Raw genomic sequence first — 21,888 nt, 5'->3', positions numbered from 1 at the left:
TTTAGAGAGAATTTCTAAGGTTTTAATGTAATTTAATTTACACTACCTGGTCTGTTTCCCCTAAGGAAAATTTCAAAATATTTATTATTGTTCTTTTCTTTTTTAGTTAATAGTAGGGAGGAGGTCACAGGACTCCCACAGATTAATCATTTTTAAGAGTAAAGATGGCTTCATTGAACCACTTCTGCTCCTCAGGTAAATGTTCAATGGAAATTTTTAAAATCATTGGAAATCATTTTGTTTTATAGAACACTATATTTTTGAAGACAGAGTTTCTTTTATATACCACAATTTAAAAATCATCACTTCTGTACTATATATCCGAAAGCAAGATTGCTAGATCACTACTGGTAGGCACACTTCTGGTTTGGAAAGAACCTCCATTTTGCTATTCATCATGACTGCACTAACTCGATTCCAATACCATGCATGGAAGTGAGTGGGTATCTACTCATTACATTCAGTCAGTGCATAAAATGTGCATTAATGAAGATATCATACCTCTAGTTAATGTGTAGAGTAACATTTGTCATTAAAAGAATCTATACCTTTCTTGAAAACTAATAAAGATACAATAATGTAGCTGGAGGTACTTTAATGGCTACATTATTGCTACACCAAACAATTATGGACAGTTTCGGTGTTTCCTTACACACTAAAAAAGAAGATATATTATAAATATAATTTAAAGAGAGTTTCAATAGGGACAAAATTTATGCTGGCTAATTTTTATGTAAATTTGACCTAGGCTGGGTTCATCTGGGAAAAGAAAAACTCAATTGAAAATGGTTCCATAAGATTGTTCTGTGGGCCATTTTTGTGATTGATGATTGTTGTTAAAGGACCTAGCCAACTATGGGGTGATACCACCCATGATCAGGTTGTCCTGAGTTCTATACCAAAATAGGATGAGCAAGCCATGGGGAGCAAGCCAGTAAGCAGTATTCCTCCATGGCCTCTGCTTCAGTTCCTGCAGCTAGGTTTCTGCCTTGAGATCTTGCCCTGAATCCCTTTGATAGTGAACAGTGCTATAGAGATGCAAACTGAAATAACTCCTTCTTTATCAAGTGGTCTTTGGTCATGATGTTCTACCACACCTATAGACACTTAGGTAAGACACCATGCAGGAGTAGACAAAATGACTCCCAGAAAATTATTTATTGTTGCCTAATGTGTAATACCTCCTCATAACTTGTGGTTAGATATAAAATAAAGGACATTGCTGTTGGCCATGCTGGCCAACTAAGACTAAGTCTTGTTGCTGAAAGCACCATTGTAGCTGGAGTTTTCTCTAGTCCCACTTGGGCCCACAGCCACTCAGACCCAAGTAAACACACAGAGGCTTATATTAATTAAAACTGCATGGCCTAATGGCTCAGGCTTCTTGCTAGCTAGATCTTACTTCTTAAATTAACCCATTTCTATAAATCTATACCTTGCCACATGGCTCATGACTTACAGGTGTCTTTACATCTTGCTTCTCATTGTGCTGGCAGCTGGCATCATCTCCTGACTCAGCCTTCTACTTCCCAGAATTCTCCTCTCTGATTATCCCATCTATACTATACTTCCTGCCTGGCTACTGGCCAATTGGCATTGTATATATCAATCAATCAGAGCAACATATATTCACAGTATACAGAAAGACATTCCCAGCACACTATGCAATTTTATGACAAGACACAAAGAAATCACACTAAAACTGAGCTGGAAGTATCTACCTTCTTAGCTAGTTTTGTGATAGGAAACTATGTCATGCAGGATGCTGGGAGAGAAAAGTTATCAACACTCTTATCCAAATGTGGACCCTAGAAGCTGTAATATCTTCCTGCCAGGCGTGATGTACTCATTAGCTCAATAGCAGCATGACTGTTCTAGGAGTACCCAATCATTATACATTTGTTGTTCACTTCACAGGAGGGAATTCTGGATGGTACTGTATCTTTAACCCTGCTGAGAAGCCCATAGAAAGGATGGCTGCAAGCATTGGCAAGGAACCTACTAACTCTGTTTTGCTAATGAATATGATGTTAAATTATATTTTTCAAAGCAGGCTTCTATTCATAAATTAGATTGTCTTATCCTTGGGCAGAGAAGTTTTGCTTAGTAGAGAGTAGCAGAGTCAATGCAGAGACCCATAAAGCTGGTCAAAGCACTGAGAATAGGTTAAGAGTTGAGTATTCATCTCTAAATGGGGCATCTGTATTACCCCCATGTCTCAGAAAACATCATAGAAGAGTGTCAAGAAAACAATAACACCAAAGGACAAGAGGTGTGATCTGAAGTGTTGTCAATGGGATATGGTATAACCATTGTATTCATGAATTTATAGTAACTATGGTGACCTACACGTCATGGGACATCTGGTAGACCTGAGGCATCCACAAGAAAGAGTGTGAGCCTAGCCAGTAAGAGAATACTGGTGGACTCTGGTTCATAGGGAGAGGATGGGGGGTGGGGGAAGGAAGCACCTGTTCTCCCTGCCTTTTCCTGCACACACTATAGTGCCACAGCACAAGATTAGCAGAGAGAGTGCCAAGTGATGGTCTCCCACTCCATTTCCCTGGAAGAGATATGGAGGGTAGGTTGCTCCCCAGATGCCCCTCTATCCCAGGACCCTGTGCATCCTGGGTCTACAGGGACTGTGAAACCTCTCCCTTGGAGTGGGAGAGAAGGCACAAATGGGGCCAGACCAGACCATAAGAACCCACCACTTCCTAACGAATTATTGGCAGTTATTGGCTGCTAGAGGAGTAATTTCTTCCAGTGGTGTAGCTACTGGTAAATTTTCCATGTTCTAGTAAACAACCCCTTCTCGTGCTCATAAGAACAACTGTAGGTAAACTTACTTAGTGAGTCACAAACAAAATTTTAATCTAGGGGAAAAATAACATGAAAACAGGACAGGGATTTGTTGGGAACAAGAAGGTTTCAGTGGAACTGGAAGTGGAATAAGAGTGGGTGATGAAGGTGAAAATCACAAGATTGTTTTATAAATATATGAAATTGTCAAAGAAGGATCAATCAGAAGACTGGAACCATATTTAATCCCCATAGATTTGAAACTTCTATCCTGATTGTACAGATTAGGAACAGACATAAAGCATATTCAAATGTGTACATGGATATAGATACTGACTCATATGGTTAGATGTAAAAATAATGAGAAATTAATCTGATGTCTGAAGTATTTGTACCTTTGTCATAATCATACTGTGATTAACCTTAACTTTTATTCATTTAATTATAATCAATCACTTAGATAGCCTACAGGAGTTTCATAGAGCACTAATCCAGATGCTATTCTCTTAAAATTATAAGTAATATTCCTGATTATTACATTTCTAAATTTTGCTAAAATTTCAAAAAACAAATCTACATGTACAAAGTGTATTGATCTACAACTTCTTCTTAAAATTACTCTATAGGACTTGAGAATCAAGGCAATGCTTCTCTTTCACAACAACAATGTTATTTTTGTGGATATTTATTATTAGATGACACTTTTAAAACTGAAATCATGGTAAAATGTACAATTAGCTTATCCATGTCTGGGGTTTCTTTTAATATTAGATATTCTAGTGGCAATTTAGTTCCTCACACACAAGTCAATTTGAATTACCTAATTTTTAAACATTCATACATACACATTATAATACAATATATAATATAATATAATATTGCAAAGATAGTCCATGCTAAGTGGCCATCTCCAAGTATGTGAACATGAGCAAAACTAAATGGACTCATTAACATATACTAATTATAAATTACCTTTTTCATGAGGATAAATCTGTTACAAAGGTTTTCACACTACATAGTTATACATTTATTCATAATAACTTACATTTCATTTTATTTTTTTATTTAGCCTACAAAACAATAAGTTTGTCATTTCCATACATGGAGATCACTGTAATTTGCTCGTATTTATCCCTATTGCATTTTCTTCTCCCATCTTTTTGGTCACACTAGACCTCTTCCTCTTGTGTTTTCAGGTTCTACAGAACAGAAAAGCTGTGCTTATGTTTCTGAATCTGGCTCATTTTATTGACCTGAAAACCTTCAGTTCTGTGCATTCTCATTCACATGAATCAATTTTCTCGTTTATGCTTGAAAGTCTCTATGATAAGCTCTGTGCAACCCACATTGAGTATTTTGATGGAGGTCCCAAAGACTGTGTAGAAGAGGAGTCCTAAAAAAGAAGCCAATGGTAGAGTGATATTGGGCATCACAGGGAGTTATGTTTGGGAGGAAATTCCAGACTACTCTTCTACTACACAGTTGTTGGATAGGCATTCTCCCTAGCATTTAATATTTGTTTTCTTAATGAAAACCATTCATATAGAACTTAAATATATAAAATAAAATTTAAAATAACCTTACAGGGGGTAAATGACAGTGAGCAAGTAAAAGAGTAAGACAGGGAGAAAGAGAGAGACATAGGCAGAGAAAGAAAGACAGGCATTGCAGTTGATAGTGTATCCTACATGGCCATCCTCAAATACCTTAATATAAGAGCACCATAAATGAATTCTTTAAGGGTTATGTGTATGTATTTGCCAGGGTATGTATGTAACAATTAATAATAAAAGGTCATATACTTGAGAGATAGCAGAAAGGAAAGGGGATGGGTGGAAATAATTTAAATACAGTATCTATGTCTGAAATTCTAAACATTAAAATAAAATGTTTTGAAATATTTATACATGTATAGAATGTATCTTGGTACTATACATTCCCATTCTTTGCCACAGCTGCCACTGAACAAATGCCCCTGGCCCACCACCATATTCATTTCAATTTAGTTTCTTTTTTTTTAGTGAGAAAACCTAATGAATTGCCAGATTTTTCACTATATAATGTCTTCTTTGTTTCTACTCATATCTTATGACCTAACATCTATTTTGACAGATATCACTTTTCTTCTTCATACTCTTATCATATTAGGTTTACACAGGGTTTCTTTTTCCATCTCCTCACTTTTATTCTGTGTTTCCTTAAAATTAAAGTGAGTCTCATGTAGACAGAATATATTTGCTTCTTATTTTGCTTCACTGAGTCACCCTAAGTCTTTTATAAGAGGATTAGTTATTTTTTCTCCTATGTGATCATTGATAGTTGAGGATCTATTAATGCTGTTTTACTTCTTTATTTTGTCACTTTGTGACATTTTTTTCTCAACTTGCTATATTCTTTTGAGAATTAATATGTTCTGGTAATATTTTACTTTTCAGGGATGGTTCCAATTGAATCTTGTCCATTTTCGTTTTGACAGTTGCAATAGATTTGCATTTTATGATTAGTATAAAACACAAAGAAAATATTTTGCCAAGTATGTCTTAGTAAGACAGAAATTTAACTTTAATTTTTTATGCTTGTCTTATCCTTGTGCTATCCAACTGTTAGGTAAGAGATGAAGATGCTCAGATAGTAAAATGATTTCATTTTAAAATGTGAACTTTTGCAAATTGCATGTGAGATCACTAGGGTTCTGTATGATGTGGTGCCTACTGAAATATAGTATTTCAAAATAATATGTGATAAAGACAATGTTGATGCAAAAAACACAGCTCTTACTTAAAAGGAAAAAAAGAGTTCATTCTTGAGCCATTTTGAGTGACATGGTCTGGCAAAAACAGACTTAGGTTACCTCAAATCCCATTTTTCAGTGTGAAAACAGTTTCTTGAAGTTTTATAGTTTACAGAACCAGTGAAGTTATACATCAAGTTCAGTTTAGAAAAGGTTGGTGGGTACATCAGAAAGGCCGTTACATCAAGATGGAGGAGCTATAGGCCCAAGAAGTTCTCTGATGATATTCTTAGCTTTTAGGGTGGTGGAAGCTTACGGTCTGGTAAGTTAATCAACTCCAATGATTCAATCTATTATTCATGCCATGTTAGTTCTGACACAGAGCTGGGCAAGGAATATCTATTGTAGAGTGAGGCTAATGCTACCTCAAGATAAGGTAATTAGCATCTGGGCTTACAAATTTCAAACCTGACCAGTCATTGCAGTTTTAATCAGTAAAGCTTTCAAAACACAGTTTCCTTGCAGGAAAATATGTTTCACAATGACGTATGCATAAAAAGAATGTTGTAGTCATTGGAATTTGGTCTTTGTATAAGAATTATTACATGAATAACTGGGAGCCACAGAGTCTTAGTCTAAAATCTAAGTCTCTTCTCTCTCTCTCTCTCTCTCTCTCTCTCTCTCTCTCTCTCTCTCTCTCTCTCTCTCTCTCTTTTCTTCTCTTTTCCACCCTCTTTCCCCCCTCTGCCTGCCCTCTCACTTTCTGCTGGACCTTCTTCTCAGGTCCTCTTATGTGCTAAAAACATGATAATACTGATGTATGCCTTCATCTGCCTACAAATAAAATTTAATTAGAATATCATCTACATCACTTATTGATGAAAATATACTTCAGTCTCGTCTGCATTCCTAATTTTTCATTCATATTTTGTATGGTAATCTATCTCCTTCCCTCATGTTTGAAAGTGTACAGAATACACAAATACTTCATTTCTGTAGTTACTTAAGCTATGGACCCATGAGCTAGCTACAGACCTGTGTAACAGGCTTTTTCTTTTGGGCCACTAACCAGTTCCCAAATCAAGACATTGATACTTACTAGTTATGAATGATCGGTCTTCTTTTAACTCTTATTTTAATATGTTTCTCTTTATCTAAATTTTGCCTTGGGACTTTTTACCCATTTTTCTATATGTCATACTAATTTGGCTGGCTGGCTGACCCTGGGGCATCTCCCTCTCTTTCTCCCTATGTCCTCCTTCTCTCTTCTTCTGCTAATTTCCTCTGCCTTCTAGCCTGTCTTATCCCTCTCCTGCCTAGTTATTGGCCCTTCAGCTTTTTAATCAGAACAATCAGGTGCCTTAGGCAGACAAGATGAAACAAATGCAACGTATCTTTACATAATTAAACAAATACAGCATAAACAAAAGTAACACATTAAATTGTTAACAAAGCTAGCAGAAACAAAGGTAACACATTTTTACACAGTTATATTAATATTCTGTAGCATAAACAAATGTAACATATCTTTATATAGTTAGATATTTTACACCAGACCTGATTTTGACATTGTGAGCTAGCTTTTGAGATTTTAAGGTAACTAGACAGGCATAAGTAGCTTCAAGACCATTGGTGATGGGCCGTTCTTTAAAGGAGAACTCCCACAAAAAGCTGTCTATAGAGCTGATCAAGCTGATCAACTAATAAAAGCTTCTATGACTGTGAAAAGTTTGGCCCACAGAGTAAAAAATATTTATTAACTGGATTCTTTGCCAAAAAAAAATAGATCTTTGTCAAATTTTAATTTGATATGGTGTCATTTGAATCCATTTTTTAATTTATTTTATTTTTAAATACTGTTTTGACGTTCCTATATTATGGTCTCATTGTACAGTCCAGGGTGTCCTGGGAATGGCAAGACTGGCCATGCTGACCTGAATGTCACAGTCTTCTGCTCCTAACCACTTGAAGATTAACATTACAGTATCGTGTCACTTGATGGAACTTTAATATATTTTATCCAACACACTGATATGTTGAGAGGACCTGGGTGACCATATGCAGCTCCTAAAATATATTAAGACGGGGTGACAGTCAAGTATCTTGGCAAACAGGCACTGAGAACAAAAGTATCAAAATGAAGATGTAGAGTGATTGTTAGATCAGCATTCATGGAAGCATATTGGAAATAAAAGAAACAGACAAACATATGCAGAAGAATTTTTCCCCAAATAAAAACAACCTAGGGTTCCCAGCCTCTCTGTGGGAGTAGTGACTTCTGGCACCTGGCATCTGGGCATTGAGCGTTTAATGCAGTGGAAGGGGGTTGTGATGGAAGATTCCATCAGTTGACCACTTCCCCAGCATTGTCAAAATGAGAAATACCCAGGGAGGAAAGCTCCTTGGAATCTTACAGCCCACAGATGTCATTAGTTAAGTCCATGTTTCTGTCTGGAGATGTGCTGGCCACCTAAGGCTTTTCGTCATTAACCCTTTAGTGACGGTGTCTTAGGTGTTTTTCCTATGCACACCAGGTGTTACAAGCATGTGTCTTAATCTATCCTATCTGAAAGCTAATTAGATAGGGAGGGTTAGAGAAAGGAGTTCAGTGGTTCAGGACTAGTCTAACCTACCTGCATACAACCACAGAACTAAAACAAATAAACAAAAAGCAAGCAGAAAGGGATTTAAAAATATATTTGCAAAAAATTATTGTAAGAATACCTGAAACATGTTAGGAGATACTATGGAAATCTTTGCAACTAGGCTTAAGAAACTCTGGGGATAGACTCTATGAAATATTAACATTAAAGACATGTTTTTTAAAAAAAAATGCTGAGAAATAAATAAAATAATAGTTTCATTGAAGAGAAGGTAGCTGGAAGATGGGAGTTCAATATTGTTTCAAATCTGGAGGATGTATAATCTCTAAAGAGAAGGGCACACCTGAATGGCATATTGAGTCCCCAGGGAAGTAAATGCCCATCATGGGTAAGCATCTAAATGCCATCATCTCATCTCCTTTTCATATCTGTAATACGTTTCCTAGGAAGAAGCTAAGAAAGACTTTATCTTGCTTATAACTAATTTCTTTATGCAATTAATCTTATATGAGATGTCCGGTATTTCTTTAGGAGATGAGGATGATATAAATGAATGCAGTTTATTTTTCTTATTTCCGTTTAGTGGATTATGACTATGATTTTTAAATATATCAAGGACTTAAAAATGTGTCTAGAGAATATAAGAAATTAATTTTATGCACCATCCTTTTAGAATAAAAGGAACTAGTGCTTTGGAGCCTGATATGGTCTTTCCAGAATAACAGGGACAAATGCCAATGAAAGAGGTCGATAAAATTTCTCTCTAAAATAGGGTTTTAAAATCTATCCACAATAAAATCTCAAATGTATTGAATACAATTACAGAGAAATAAATATTATACCCAAAGGTTAATGATGTATAATACTCATTTTGACTACATACCCTAGATGAAATCGTGCATGATTGAGGCTCATTCACATATTCACATATTACTATCCAATATGTTGATATACATTTGTGCATTTGTGTAAATATACCTTTAATGAGAAGACAGTTTAAGGTGAGTTTTCTTACCAAATCACCATTAACAGATGTTAATATGTTGAACATTAGATGTCTAAACACTGTTTATTTTGCATAATTGAACTTCCTTCCCTTGGTTGTTTTTTTTTCCCACTAGTTCCAGCAACCAACATTTTTGTCCATTTATGTAAATATAAATGTCAATAGAAGAGATGATGCAGTTTTTCTTCTAAAGTGAGGTTTTCCTCTTATTATTTTTGTTTTTATGTTTTCCTAGTGGCTTTCTATCAAAATGAGTCCAACAATTAATAATATGTACTTTTTCTTCTTTGAAAAGCAATTTAATTTTCCAGAGAAATTCAGAGAAAATGTCTTAGATATATAGAGAATGGTCAGAGTCCATAGACATGCAAGTTGCAGTATTCTTATTGAATACGCTTCATTTCCATTACACATGGCAATTTCTCTAGACTTAATAATTTTTGTGACACTGCCTGTATCATAATCAGTCATAGACTCAATTTCTTCTGCTTGATATTGGAAATACTGCTTATGACTCTAAGTATACTGAAGTCCAGTCTGGATATAGATTAACATCAGATTATTAAAATGTTTCCCTGCATCAAGAACATAAAGTGCCAGGTGGTGGTGGCACAAGCCTTTTATCCAACCACTCAGGAGCCAGAGCAAGGTGGATCTCTGTGATTTCAAGGCCAGCCTGCTCTACAGAGTGAGATCTAGGACAGGCATCAAAAACGATGTGAAGAAACCCTGTCTTGAAAAAAGAAAACAAAACAAACAAACAAAAAAATAAAAACAAAAAGAAACATCCCGAAGCAAAGAAAGGATTAGAAGAGAGAAGGACAATTATGTCCTTGTGCATCCAATTTGCATTTTATCCTTTAATTTTCACATTGTCACATTAGCATATTTAGGTCACTGGGCTAAGCTTTGAGGTGTACTAGTGAAACTCTTTACTGTATTCAACCTCTGAGAGATGAATTGAGGAAGACAATGCTGTTCTTTTTTCTCTTGGCTTGAATGGAGTGCTCAAGACTTTGAAGCTGTTTATTTTTTGACATTCAAACAAGAAACTGACATTTGAAGGGGAAGATGTGTTTTTAAATTCCTTTCTTTCCCTCTGAAATTTTACTTATTTTTCCTTCTCCACAAATTCTCTGGGAGAAGAATGGCTTTTGAAAATGATTCTTTGTCCTTAGTGCATGAGCTGGCTGTTTGGAACCTGGGGCCTACGCAGGGACACTTTGCTCAGCCTGGGCAAAAGGAGGAGGAGACTGGACATGCCTCCATTGAATCTACCAGGCTGTGCTGAATCTGCAGGAGAGTCCTTGCCCTGGAGGAGATGGGAATAGGGGGTAGGCTGAGGGAGGGTGGGGTTGGGGGGCTGGGGGAGGGAGGACAGGGGAATCTGTGGCTGATATGTAAAATTAAATTAAATTATAAAATAAATGTAAAAAAAGAAAGAAAATTATTCTTTTGTAACCAAATTCATTCTCTTGGGGATAACAGAACAACCTGAACTTAAAATACCATTGTTCCTCTGTTTTCTGGTAATACACATCATCACTGCATTGAGGAATTTGACCTACATCATTCTGATTGTGTTGAATTCTCACCTCCACACACCCATGTACTTTTTCCTGTTTAACTTATCTTGCATTGATCTCTGTTATTCTTCTGTGATTACACCCAAAATGCTGATGAACTTTATACAAAAAAAAAAAAGAAAAAGAATGTGATCTCTTACATGGCATGTATGACCCAGCTCTACTTCTTTTGTTTTTTTGGTTTTTTGTTTGTTTGTTTGTTTGTTTGTTTGTTTGTTTTGTCTTTTCTGAGTGCAATGTGCTGACTTCAATGGCCTATGATCACTATGTGGCTATCTGCAATCCACTCTTATATAATGTTGCCTTATCTCCTAAGGTGGGTTCCTATCTATTGCTTGGTTCATATTTGATGGGGTTTTCTGGTGCCATGATCCACACGGGTTGTGTCCTGAGACTGACCTTCTGTGATGGAAATACAATCAACCACTGCTTCTGTGATGTCCTCCCTTTGCTGCAGCTCTCCTGCACCAGCACCTATGGCAATGAGTTAGAGCTGTTCATTGTAACAGGAAAAGACATCATTGTGCCCACAGTCATTATCTTTACTTCTTATGGTTTCATCATTTCGAGCATCCTTAAAGTGGTTCTGAGAAAATCCTTAAGCAGGAGAATGTATTGATCAGACACTGAATCTCTCTGAGCCTGTTTGCTTTTTTTGATGATATTTTTGTATTTAATATATTTTATCATAGTGTATTACATTTAGTATGTTTTGTTTAAAATATATTAACATCAGTTTTTTTTTTCTTTTCAGTGGGGGCCCACAGAGGCTCCCTAATAAGGTCTTACTCAAGGTCAGAAGTCTGACCTTGCTTTACCCAACATGGCTTGCATGATAGGATGATTTGGCCAGGAACATGGTTACCAGGTGTTTTGAAGGGTCTACACTTGGCTGTAAATTGTGCTTTAATCTTGAAAGGACAAGGTGTTTTGCCTTTCCCCTTGGTAGTGTATAAAAAAGTCCATTAGAATAAATCTCAAGGCAACTGGGTATTGACCCAGGACCTCCCAAAGCTATCCTGTGTCTCTGTCTTTCTCTCCATCTATGCCTATATTTCTAACCAGTACTTCCTCATTCCTTCCTTGCTTCACCCAACAACCCTTTGACAGGTCAGAGATGGACTCCTACACTTTTTCATATTCATTGAAATTAGAAATTATCTACTTTTCATCATTTTCTTTTATGTGTATTTTGTTTTCTCACTGTGTGTAAAATTGATGCTTTTATCATTATACTTCTTTTAGAATAGTATTAAGTAATTCTTCTCTTTTGTTGTTTGTTATTATAGACATTATCGCTGGAGATATTGAACAGTTTTCCAATATTAATTAAAATAATATTAAGTTGTCTGCATGCCTATGTGGAGAACTGGCCATATTTGCCATTTGAATTGAAATATGAAATTCTCTTTGTGTCTCTGTGTTCCTGTCTTTTGACCCCCTACTGTAGAAGAATGTTTTTACCCTCTAATGCCAGTATTTAATAGGTATTAAGTATATATTTAATTAAACATCAATTTATTTAATTAATAGTCAAGTAGGTATTTAATACATATTTCTGCATTGGCCGTTGTTTATGATGCACTGCAAATGTACTTATGGTTTCACAGAACATGGTCTTACTACATGTTTGATGTTTACCTTATAAATATAAACAAATAAATTTTTTGGCAAAAATACACTATTGCAAGCATAACATTGAAGCTGAGGAGAATAATACTTTACATAATGATACAGGATTCTTAAAGAAAGTTCATGAACCTTTAGACTCTTGATTTCAAGTCTATTACCCTGTTTAATATACCATCCACCTAAAATGAAATATGATGGCATTTCTAATGTAGTATTATTTTCTTTGCTGATGAGCTATAAATTCAAATCATCACTTTTTTGTGGCAGCTATATTTATTCAGTAAAACTGTTTGCTGGCTCTTTCCTTGTTTAAAACATATGATGTGTGTTTTGCTGATGAAGTTAAAGATGATTGATTAAAGCTAAGGTCTGACTTTCTTTGGAAAAAAACTCAATATTTGAAGAGGCAATTTTGTTAAGGTCCTGGGAAATACTAGACGTTATAGGTAAAAGGTCAAAAAATCAAGATATAGGAAATCCCTGTGTGCAAAATGTTCAATGAAAAGTAAATAGCAAGTTGATCAGATTTGTGTGCATTTTTAAATTAATTTTATATCTGACTATTATTAAACTTAATTACTTATAAAGTTTTGATTGAACAGTATCCATGATGAATGGAGGTGTGATGACTAATCTTGGTTGTCAACTTGACACATTTGGGAAGAGGAAGCATGAACTGAGGAAACATTTACATCAGACTGACCTTTAGGCAAATCTTTATGGCTTTCATTGATGTGGGAGGATCTACCCCTACTCTGTGCTATACCACCCTTGGGTAGGTCCTGGGAGGTATAAGAAGGTGGTTGAATGTGAGTCTGAAGTACTTAGCATCCCTCCAAGTCTCTCTATATGGTCCCTGCCTTTAGTTCCTGCCCTGACTTCTTTTAGTGATAGATTCTAAGATGAAATAAAACCTCCTGCTATGAGTTGATTTTGTTCTTGGTCTTTTATCATAGCAAGAACAAGAAAAATAGGACAATGGGTTAACAGGACTTTAGAAAATTATTGAAAATGAACAGATTTTTGTGCTGATGTTATTAGACAACAGCCTTAATAGAAAAAAGAAGTTGCATTTGAAATGTGCTTTGGGGATATTGAATTTAAGGGAAAAAATGAAAAATCTTACTTTCTTCTTTAGAAATACCTAGCAATACAATGAATACAGGAATTCTCTGGTGATGACATTGATTTATGCTATTTAATACCAAAGAATGTTTAAGTTTAAAGTGTAGTAGAAACTATATTTAAAAAAAAACTAGATAAACCAACTCTGTATTTTTTAAAATTTTTTTCTCATTCTCATATAGAATAAAGACTTTTAAATCCTACTTGACCTGACAAAGTAAAGCAAATTTGAAAATATATTTAGTGACTAACTCATACTGTAGAAAAGTCCTCTGAAAGAATGCTGAGAGTTATGATGGAATATTAGAGGGATATAGTAAGACCAGGGAAGTGAAAGCAAATCCCTGAGAAAGTGTCTTCTTCTCAGGAGACATTACAAGGGGAAATGGCAAGAACATATGGAAAGTGCATAGGGGAAGGGGAGAGACCAGAAATCCTGTAAAGTATCAGCCACAGAGGGCTCCCAACCATAGTGCTTCTCCTACCCTGAAGGGATAAGGCTGTTGTTACTCTTGCTTTCTCTAGGGCCTTTCTGTCTTTCCTAGACTTCAATTCTTGGTCTGTGTCAGAGAATGATTCAGTCATCCCCTACACAACAATCAGGACCCCTGCTGTAGTTCATTTCCCTCACAAGCAAATGATATGAAATGACTGAGCTAAGATTCTTTTCATCTGGCACCATGTCACTATTGAAATATTTTGTAGGATAATTACAATAACTTTTACTATTTTTTCAGTGTTTTCTACTTCTTATTCATAATCATTATATAAAATTGGACATGCATGGTATGTTGTCTCAATTGCTTAGATTTAGATGAACATCATGGTTAAACTCCTGACTTATAGTTCAACATGACTCAATTCCCATTTAAGGATGAAGTTGACCTCTATATAAGAGTTGAAATTGAGGGAATGTTCTTATCTTTATTTTTGCCTTTAAATACAATTGATTGTGCTTAAATTGTGTTTTGAATAAGAATATATTGACATAAGAAATACATTTGTAATATTTAGAACTCTTTGCAAGGATTCCATGGATGGGCACACTGACAGAGTCCACAAGGAGAGCCAGTAGATGACAGCTGATATTTATAAGGCCAACCTGCTAGATGACAACTTACAATGGAGGAAACTCAGACATGGTCTATGAGGAATATTGCCTATAAATTCTGACTGCTTTTGTCTGTGGTTCTCTTGTGTGATGGTTCCCCTCTAAAACAGCTGTTGGATCTGTCCCACAACCTTATCAGAGTATTTCTCATTCCTTAGGCCCTGCCATTCCTATGTACTGATAGAAGGATGACTTCTCCTTACATTGTGTCTTTCTGGCAAATAAAACAAGCTCTCATGGTTCTGCTATTGTTCCTCATTATGGTGAGATACTTAGAATTCTGTTCTCTATTATTAGCTAAGCTAACAGGGCAAACAAAGACAGATGAAATGTCTTGTGAGACCAAAATGACCCATCTTATAAATAAGACCAAAATGCTTTCACCCTAAACTAAGGCCTAAGATTTCTCCTTTTAGGTACAGGCCATGAGTTACTGGAATAGGTCATGAGTTACTAAAATCAGTCAGGCAAGATTCCAGAAACCAGGAAGTGTAAAAGTACAGAGTCACAAGGTAGTCATGAGGTAATGACTGCTAGACTATGGAATGTCCTCTCCCTGGTTCCCTAGGTAACTGACCATAAAAATGCCCCCACCTGAGGGCAGCCAATGAGAGATGGTGGCAGACAACCACTCCCTTAGAAGTAAAGAATAAGCCATGATTTCTAGAAAGTCCCTAGAAAAGAGCCAATCGGAATTGTACTCATACGAGCACCCTTAAATAATGTAACCTTGTGGTTTTTGCCTTTAAAAACTGAGCTGGCAGAGAGGTGGGCATTTCCTCCAGCCTCCACTGTGTTGGATGTATTGAATGAAGTCCCTGCCTAGGCTTGTATTGCTTTTGTATATGCTTTTGGATATTCCAAATTAAGCCTTGCTTTTGCATTCCAGCATGCTCATCTTTGGTGGTCTTTCTTGGGGTCACAATCTGGGCACAACAGTGTCTGGTTAGATCACAGGTGGGACTTTCACAGATTAGACTCAACGACAAAATTACAAAGTGCCTGACTTTGTTGAATTAAAGTCCTTCAGATAATACAGTGACCTAATATGTCCTGTGCTTCCCCAATGGCAACTGATAAAGGGATCCAGCACTTACTTGCTCTGATCCTGTAAAGATCATCACTTTTTACGGACATTCTAACCTTAGTTTATGGTCTTAGATTTTTAAGCTCAGTTACTAACTGATTATTTTTAGTGCTGGATAACAGGCAACTAACTAGCTAACCAATCTAATCTAGTTTGGAAAGGACTTAGCCTTATGCAGTGAGAAAGGCTACACAGACGGCCAGAACTACGGAGAGATGGCCTTGCTTCATAGCCTTGAACAAAAATGTTATAAGGTTCTCTTTCTGCTTAGGCTGCAGGACAGAAAATTTATTTTTATATCTGATACTTTTTTTTCCTCTGCCAGCCAGATTTTGGCAAAAGTGCTGGTGTGAATCAATGCTGCTAGCTTCCCCCTTCTAATTTACACTGGTCACCATGGTTACCCATCACTCCATCCATTGATTATTTGCATGAGGCTCCCAGCCTAAGGACTATGGCTGTTTTTTAATGCTGGAAGCTGTGAAGAGAAACTGACAGCTTTGCCACATAATGTTATCCTATAATGTTAAATACACTTACAAAATGTAGAGTAGTACATGATTTCTTTACTTTTTCTTTAGATCTCTCAATAGTTTAGCCTTCTTCTCTTGTAAGCCCTTAGGTTAATCTCCATAGAAAGATAGTGTACAGTCAAAGATCCTCTCCCTTTTTTACAACCACAGCGTAGCTGCCCACTATCAGTAGCTGGCAAGATTGTGCTCCCTGTGTCTCTTGTCACTTATATAAGGAATGCTTTGTGACCCTGAGAAGACTTTTCTGTAACCTTTTTCTTACTACCTGAATATGTGGTTAAATGTGAATATAAGCTGTGAAGAAAAAGCTGAAGCAGAAAAATAAAGAGGAAGAGCTGAAAAAGATGTGTGTGAATTTCTTCCTTCAGATAGATAGACAGATAGAGATAGATGCATGGAGAGAAGAAGAAGAAGAAGAAGAAGAAGAAGAAGAAGAAGAAGAAGAAGAAGAAAAAGAGAGAGAGAGAGAGAGAAAGAGAGAGAGAGAGAGAGAGAGAGAGAGAGAGAGAGAGAGAGAGAGAGAGTCCTAAATTTTGTTTCACTATACTGTGGATTTTTTTTTCTAGAAACCCTGTTGTAGCCTTGGAGCTAGACTCCATGGGCTACATTAGTACAATCCTAATGGCTTTTATGACAACTCAGAGCTAATAAAAGTGGGTTAAACTATATTATTAATCTGGCATTTGAAGACTCACAGAATGCAATTAAGTCTGATCCATCTTCAGAAGAACTAAATTCTTGCGTAATTTATTTTAGACTTTATTTTCTCTTGTGAAATTTGTTTTTAATAGTGAAAGTATATTTTATAAAATTTATGGGAAGCAAAATTTGGAATATTGAAATTTATTTATTTAGCTTCTGAATTTCTGTTCATACACTTGGATTCTTGGATTTTTTCAAAATACAAATATCTCAATGGGTATTTCCAAACACTCTTTAAAAAGTGATTTTTGTTGTTGTTGTTTGTTGTGTCAAAGGAACTATAAATAATGTGAGAGAAAATATGATTACATTGATGGTATCACAGCGAGAGGTACATTTGTAATGGGAAATGCTGGCTTCTCTGCATTCTGAAAAGATAAAATTTATACTTTGATGGGGAACTTTATAAATTTAATCTATAACAAAAAAAATGTTCTTACTTAAGAGTGAGAAATTTTTCCACAATTAAACTTTGAATTTAATTTATCAAGCCTTTCTCTGAGAAAGCTGTTTTTTCTGCTCAGGATTGATATTACAAGGGTCATGACCAGGTGTACTCTGTTGGAAATCTGGTGAGTCAGATATAAAGGAACTGTGAGGTCGCTTTAAGACTGAAATATCAACATTGTATTGCATACAGGGTAAGCTTACAGAATTACTTTGGACGATTCTGTGTGTTGCCATTGTGTCTCTTGCAGTCCCTGCCCCCATGAAAAGGAAATAATTATTTGACAGACCTCTGTATTTGTCATTTAATATCTATATCTATCTATCTATCTATCTATCTATCTATCTATTGATAGATAGATAGATAGCTAGATAGATAGATAGATATAGATATATATGCCTAAATACACACACTATATATACATATACATGTATGTATATGACAGGCTTAATAAAAATCGTATTTCACATTTGTATATTAAGAATACTCTTGACAAAGAAACAATTAAAGATAAATGAGGACATGAGTTTGAAAAAGAGTAAAAAGTGGGGGCAAATGGGGGGTTTGGAGGGAGAAAAGAAAAGGTAGAAATAATTCAATTATATTATAATCTAAAACATATTATTAAAAATAGATCATAAAATGTTTCATATCTGCTTTTTATTTCCCCTTTCGCTAGTATTTGTTAAGAACATTCTGCTCCAGTTCATATTGAACTTTAAAAATATATATATATATATACATATATGTGTGCATATATGTAGATGTCTGTACATATATAGACACATATGTAAACACATATACACAAAGAGATGTATTCAAAACCTCTTGTCTCTATGAAATAGATATGTAACTTCATCTATATGTTATAGGGACCCACTTTTCTGTCTCAGCTTATTAAAGTGAAGACATTTCTCAATTTTAGGCTTAGGTTCCATAGAAACTACATGTTCATTACAAGAATAAATACATATTGACTCAACTACTCACTGTCTCTGCACAGATATTGGATCAAATATTTATGTCCAAGAAACCCACAAATGTACACCACTACAGTATTTGTAGGACATAAATGACTATGAGAGTCTACCAATATGCTATGTGTATACAACAAAAACTATGCATAGTATGAAATGATATGAAAGTTAGTTTGAGCTTTGGCATGTAGCATATTTACATTCTATACCATATAACTTCCAAGGATCTGTAGTTGAAAAATAACCCCCAAATTGAATATGTAGAAATGTCTGTTTTTGAGATCAACATGGAAATTTTCCATAAGTCCATAGATTTGCTTTTTCTGTGATGTCAGTGGGATGATTCACCATTAATTTACATGAGCCCTTGGTAAAGGAAGAGACTTATGTATTGTGCTTTTTGGAGAAAATATGTGTGTCTGAACACTGAAATCACAGTAAACATAGAGATCTGAGCCTACATCTCTATAAGTGAGTTGGAGACTGGTGAATCATCAGCATGACAAACATCTTTCTCAAGTAGAGTCACAACTGTCCAAGATCAATGTGGGGATGCATGCTAATAGTTCAGTAATCACAGAAGAATTTCATTATTTCTCTTATGCAGGGTAATAATTCATCTATTAGTTTGACACAATAATCCAGGAAATGTCATAGTGTGTTCATCCTCCCTAGGTAAACAAGAAGAATCATAGGCAGAAAATATAATGAAACTTACCATATTATTATATTAGTGAAGTATTTGTTGAGAATTCAAACACAGAACCTATAAACATGGGTAAACTATTGTTTTTTACATCTAACGGGATAATCAAGCAGTAATCAACATTCATGTACAAATGTGGAAATATACAACATATAAATAGTGATTTTGGAGGCTGGAAAGCAGCTGAGTGGTAAAGTATTTGTCTGTGTACAAAAATCCTGGGATCCATCCACAGAATAGCAAAGCAAAGGCAATTAAAGAAATAATTTAGGGACATAATGCATGAATGCAATTTTTTTGAGAAAGTAATAGACTTGGGAATAGGCTTTTGGGATATTAACATTAAAAGTTAAACAAGCATAAAGAAACAAGCAATACATTTATTTCTTTATGATAAGAAGATATTGGAAGATAGAAGTTTAATATTGGTTCAAGCATTGGTTCAAAGAGAAGTTCATGTCTGGTTAAAATATTCAATCTCTAAGGAAATAAAGGTACATCATGGTCTAACATATAAATGTAATCACCTCATTTCCTGATTTTATTTCTGTGATGTACTTGTTGGAAAGTAATTGAGAAGCTTTTTACATGAAATGAAACCACTGTAACTTTTCTGGAGTCTCATCAAGTGGCAAGTATATTAAAAGGAATACTGTTTATTTTCCTTCTGACATTTTTATAGCTAAGATAATAATATTCTGAATTATGAGCAACAAACCAGAAGGCATTCTGGTATAGGATTTTTTTTTTTTACAGCATCCTTTTAAAAATCAAAAGAACTAAAGGCTCTGAGCCCAATAATATCATTCTAGGATAACTGATGAGTAACAATAATTAGGTATCAGCAAGGTATTTTTCTCTTAAATTAGGTACATTTTAAAATCTGTTCCTGATAGTTTTCCTTTTTATTAAGATATTGATTATCAGTAATGTGTAAAATGTCATATATGATAAATAACTTTTAAATTTATGTTGTATCCTGTACCAACAACAGTTATAGACTGTAACATTCTTAACTCTTGTAATCATGCTGAATTCAGTTTCCCATATTTGTAATGTATAATTGAATTTCCTTTTTATTTAGCCCATGCATCTGACTTTCACTACACAGGAGCCACCAATCATAGTTCTACTCTCTTTCAGTTTACACAACTCTGTAGCTTAAGGTCCTGATCCTGCTGGGGTCCAGCCGTCCTGCAGCCACTCAGACCCAAGTAAACACACAGAAGCTTATATTAATTAAAACTGCTTGGCCATTAGCTCAGGTTTACTACAGACTAGCTCTTACACTTAAAGTCAGCCCATTTCTGTTAATCTATATGTTGCCGGGTATTCTGTGGCTTTACATGTGCACCATTACATGCTGCTCCCTGGATGGCAGGCTGGTGTTTTCTAATTCAGCCTTCCTCTTCCCAGAATTCTCCTTGTATGCTATCCCACCAATACTTCGCCTGGCTACTGGCCAATCAGCGTTTTATTAAACCAGTGTACAAAAGCATTATTCTGCAGCACAACTCTTTTAGATTGTATATAAATGAAAGATTATGGAAGATTCATCAAGTGTGATGAATTTTAGGCTCACATATGACTTCAGGTTGAGAAGAATCTGAGGATACTTGATGTACCCTTTTTTCACCCTTTTGTTCAGTCCTAAGATACAAGTACAGTTCCTGGAAAGATGATCAATATGTCCAGAGAGTCAGCAAACACTCCATTGTGGTGTCTGACTTGGTGATCTCCATGGAAAGATGTCATATTCCTTTATATTCATGAGGTTTCTCAAGATGCTGGCAGTAGCTTAAATATTCCTAGACCCTGGTTCTTTCACGTTTTTAATGAGACAGAGTTCTTGATATTAACTTTACACAGTTCAAACTGTGGTCAGCTCCAAGTTTTTAAAATTTCTAATAATATTAAGAGCTACCTAAAGAAATAAAGACAAGAGAGCATAAGGAATTTTATCCTGGTCCATTCCATTTCACCCTTATCTCTAGTTTATTAGTCATATAAATGCAAAAGACACCCAGGCCAACAATTGACACACATATGGATATTTTCAGCTCTATTTCTCTGAGATTCTAACATGGAGAAGCAATTGCCATTTCACTTCATGATGGTGTGAGATGGATTTACTAACATTAGCTTGTTCTTTGCAGATACCCCTCCTTGTATCTCAACTAGGTGAGAGGAAATATTATTGGAAGATCTGTGAGGTTCTCCTGGATCTCTACAGATTCCAGAAAGAAGAATGTCTCTGGTGAATGGTTCTTCAGTAATTGAATTAATTCTCCTCAGATTTACAGACCAGCCTGACCTCAAAATGTCCCTCTTCTTCATTTTTTCTAATAACACATACAATAACTGCATTTGGAAATTTGGCTTTCATCATTTTAAGTCTGCATAGGACATGAAAGTAGAAGTGAAATTTTTCAAAGGATTAGAGGGACTGAACAAGAGAAGGAATAGTGGAGAAGGTAAGATAGAAAAGTACAGTGGAATGTGCTGCACGTATGACATGTTCTTGCATGAAAATTTTCTAAGGTATGATAATATCACATACAATGATTACACAAACTAAAAATTTGAAAGAATAGTACTTTCTCAAAATGTGTTTGAAAATATTAGAGCTTCAGATTTTAAATCTGATGAATTACAGGAGCTACTTCAAGCTTCCTATTCATTTTAAAGAAAAATTAGTTGGTCAAATAGGATGCAACCATTATAAATGCCAAAGAACCTAGAAGTTGCCTTCTTCAGATACTGAGAGACTCAAGCAGGACTAGGCAATCTCCATCAATCTCTACCAATCTTGTTTTCATTTTACAGCTGTAGACAAAAA

At 35.4% G+C, this 21,888-nt stretch overlaps 1 pseudogene; it reads left to right on the top strand.

Moving 5' to 3' along the window:
* The first annotated feature begins 9,119 nt into the window (after nt 1-9,119).
* On the top strand, nt 9,120-11,347 carry LOC118587546 (annotated as a pseudogene).
* The last annotated feature ends 10,541 nt before the right edge of the window (nt 11,348-21,888 follow it).

Source organism: Onychomys torridus, chromosome 7 (assembly GCF_903995425.1).
Source record: "Onychomys torridus chromosome 7, mOncTor1.1, whole genome shotgun sequence".
Classification (NCBI taxonomy): Eukaryota; Metazoa; Chordata; class Mammalia; order Rodentia; family Cricetidae; genus Onychomys; species Onychomys torridus.
Note: the sequence above shows the minus strand (reverse complement) of the source record. Positions and strands in the feature narration are given on the sequence as shown.